Raw genomic sequence first — 4260 nt, forward strand, 5'->3', positions numbered from 1 at the left:
GCGTACCACCTATCTCATACGCGTATGCTACGCGTACCACTTCCCCATACGCGTACCAACAGAGGCCAAACCACGTTCAAAACATCATCTTCCTCATCCATACGCGTATTGCCTAGTGCCATACGCGTACCAGATCATCTCATACGCGTATTGCCTAGTGCCATACGCGTATGACCAGAAACCAGATTTCCAGATCTGCTATGGTTTTCTCTGCTACGAGATCTCCCAATTCCAACCTCCCACAATCCAATTTTTCACATTAATCGTTCATATCATCTAACACGAATCATACCTTATTCGATTTCACCAATTCTAACATTTTTACATCTAATTCCTACGAATTCCTCTCAATCATAATCCAATTTCGTTCATCCAAAAGTTCACAATTTCATCATGCATCATTCAAATCAGGGACAAATCAATAGTCTATCACTACCCATTACATGTTATCCCATAATACCCATTAAACGACAATAAACCCCCCTTACCTGAGTTAATCCGGCAATCCTTCAGCTTCAAGCTCTTCCTCTCTTCAACCCTTGTTCTCTGGCTCTCTTTGCCCTTTTTCCACTTTTCTGTCCCTTTTTCCTTTTCACGTGAAAAATAACCCTTTTTACCAAATGGGACCTTTTCTAATTCCAACTTTTATTCCAATAATAATAATAACAATAATAATAATCCAATTAATTAATTAAATTAATAAATATTATATTAATTTAAATTAAATAATTATCCTTATTTCATCGGGGTGTTACAACTCTCCCCCACTAAAAGAGTTTTCGTCCTCGAAAACATACCTCAAGCGAATAACTCCGGATAAGACTCCTTCATCTGACTCTCAAGTTCCCAAGTCACATTGCCACCTGCTGGTCCTCCCCAAGCTACCTTTACCAAAACAATCTCTTTACCCCGCAACTGCTTCAACTCTCGATCCTCGATCCTCATAGGTGATGTTTCAACAGTCAGGTTATCTCTCACCTGTACATCATCTACTTGGACCACATGCGACGGATCATGAATGTACCTCCTCAACTGAGACACATGAAAAACCTCATGCAAATTCGCAAGTGACGGCGGTAAAGCGATACGATAGGCTACCTCTCCTATCCTCTCCAAAATCTGATAAGGACCAATAAATCGAGGTGTCAACTTCTTCGACTTCAAAGCTCGACCAACCCCAGTTATCGGAGTAACACGAAGAAACACATGATCTCCCTCTTGAAACTCAAGTGACTTCCTCCTCTTGTCGTGATAACTCTTCTGACGACTCTGAGCAATCCTCATCTTCTCCTGAATCATCTTAATCTTTTCCGTAGTTTGTTGAACAATCTCCGGTCCAACCACAACACTCTCACCGGACTCGTACCAACACAAAGGCGTCCGACATCTCCTACCATACAAAGCTTCAAACGGTGCCATACCAATGCTCGAATGAAAACTATTGTTGTAGGTAAACTCAATCAAAGGTAAATAACAATCCCAAGCACCTCCCTTTTCCAAAACACAAGCCCTCAAAAGATCCTCTAGCGACTGAATCGTCCTCTCAGTCTGACCATCAGTTTGCGGATGATATGCAGAACTCAATCTCAGCTTAGTTCCCAAAGCCCTCTGCAAACCTTCCCAGAACTTCGATGTAAATCTAGGATCTTTGTCCGAAACAATACTCGACGGAATACCATGCAAACTTACAATCTTCTCAATATACAACTCGGCTAATCTCTCTAACGGATAATCCAATCTGATCGGAATGAAATGAGCCGATTTTGTCAATCTGTCAACAATTACCCAAATAGCTTCAAAATTCTTAATTGTCCTCGGTAAACCAGAAACAAAATCCATACTGATACTATCCCATTTCCACTCTGGAATAGCCAACGGTTGCATTAGCCCAGACGGCTTCTGATGCTCAATCTTTGACTTCTGACAAGTCAAACAAGAATAAACAAAACTCGCAATTTCTCTTTTCATTCCCGGCCACCAAAATAACTTTTTCAAATCATGATACATCTTCGTAGCTCCAGGATGAATACTCAAGCCACTACGATGTCCTTCCTCAAGAATACTCTTCTTAAGTTCGGTAACATCCAGAATGCACACCCGATTACCAAATTTCAAAACACCATTCTCATCAACTCTGAATTCACCACCTTGACCTTGATTTACTAGAGTCAACTTATCAACCAAAAGCACATCGGATTTCTGACCCTCTCTAATCTCATCCAGAATACCACTCGTTAACTTCAACATTCCCAATTTAACACTATTGTGAGTACTCTCACACACCAAACTCAAGTCTCTAAACTGTTCAATCAAATCCAATTCCTTAACCATTAACATAGACATATGCAATGATTTCTGACTCAATGCATCAGCCACTACGTTTGCTTTACCCGGGTGGTAATTCAAACCAAAGTCATAATCCTTCAGAAACTCTAACCATCTCCTCTGTCTCATATTCAGCTCTTTCTGATCAAACAAATACTTTAAACTTTTATGGTCACTGAAAACCTCAAATCTTGACCCGTACAAGTAATGTCTCCATAACTTCAGAACAAATACCACTGCTGCCAACTCTAAATCGTGTGTCGGATAGTTCCTCTCATGAACCTTCAGTTGTCTCGATGCATAAGCTACAACCTGCTTATTCTGCATCAAAACACCACCTAAACCCAACAATGAAGCATCACAGAAAACCTCAAATAGTTCTGATGGACTCGGTAATATCAGAATAGGAGCAGTAGTTAACCTTCTCTTTAACTCTTGAAAACCTTCTTCACATTTTGAGTCCCAAACAAACGCTTGCCCCTTTCTAGTCAACATCGTCAACGGTAACGCCAACTTAGAAAATCCCTCGATGAACTTCCTATAATAACCAGCCAAACCAAGAAAACTCCTTATCTCAGAAACTGACTTCGGAGCTTCCCACTTAGATACCGCTTCCATCTTAGAAGGATCAACAACAACACCACCTTTGGAAATCACATGACCAAGAAAACTAACCTCTTCTAACCAAAATTCACACTTTGACAGTTTAGCAAATAGCTTCTTTTCTCGTAGAACTCCTAAAACCAATCTCAAATGCTCAGCATGCTCTTCTTCAGATTTCGAATACACCAAAATATCGTCAATAAACACCACAACAAACTGATCTAGGTACGGATGGAAAATCCTATTCATATACTCCATAAACACTCCAGGCGCATTAGTCACACCAAAAGGCATTACAGAATACTCATAATGTCCATACCTCGTTCTGAAAGCAGTCTTCTGAATATCCTCAGTTTTCACACGTATCTGATGATACCCAGATCTCAAATCTATTTTGCTGAACACACTCGCACCAACCAACTGATCCATCAAATCATCAATCCTCGGCAAAGGATACCGATTCTTGATCGTCACTTTATTCAGTTGCCTGTAGTCCACACACAACCTCATAGTACCTTCTTTCTTCTTAACCAATAACACTGGTGCACCCCACGGTGACACACTCGGACGAATAAATTTCTTATCCAACAGATCTTCCAACTGACTCTTCAATTCAGTTAACTCAACAACAGACATACAGTACGGAGCCATCGACACCGGCCTAGTACCAGGTACCAAATCAATCGAGAACTCAACTTCACGCTCTGGCGGTAATTCATTCACTTCCTCAGGAAACACATCAGGAAAATCACACACCACGGCTAGATCACAAATCACCAGTTTATCTTTAGCCTCCAAAGTCGCTAACAGCATAAACAACTCTGCCCCATCTACTTCTGCCTCATTCACCTGCCTTGCTGATAGAAACAAACTCTTTCCTTCCTCAATCTCAGGAAAAATCACAGTCTTATCAAAATAATTGATATAGACTCGGTTAAACACCAACCAGTTCATACCCAGAATAACGTCAACCTGCACTAGTGGAAGACACACTAGGTCCATCCCAAAGTCTCTACCAAAAATACTCAAAGGACAATTTAAACAAACTGAAGTAGTAGTCACTGAACCCTTCGCAGGAGTATCAATCACCATACTTCCCTGCATCTCCGATATCTCTAAATTAAGTTTCACAGCACAATCCAAAGATATAAAGGAATGAGTCGCACCTGTGTCAACAATAGCTACAAGAGGAAAGCCATTAATATAACACGTACCTCGGATCAAACGATCATCTGCAAAAGTCTCAGAACCCGATAAAGCAAAGACCTTGCCTCCCGACTGATTCTCTCTCTTCGGCTTAGGACACTGTGGACTGATATGACCCACTTCTCC

The sequence above is a fragment of the Lathyrus oleraceus genome, chromosome 1, assembly GCF_024323335.1.
Source record: "Lathyrus oleraceus cultivar Zhongwan6 chromosome 1, CAAS_Psat_ZW6_1.0, whole genome shotgun sequence".
NCBI classification, from domain to species: domain Eukaryota; kingdom Viridiplantae; phylum Streptophyta; class Magnoliopsida; order Fabales; family Fabaceae; genus Lathyrus; species Lathyrus oleraceus.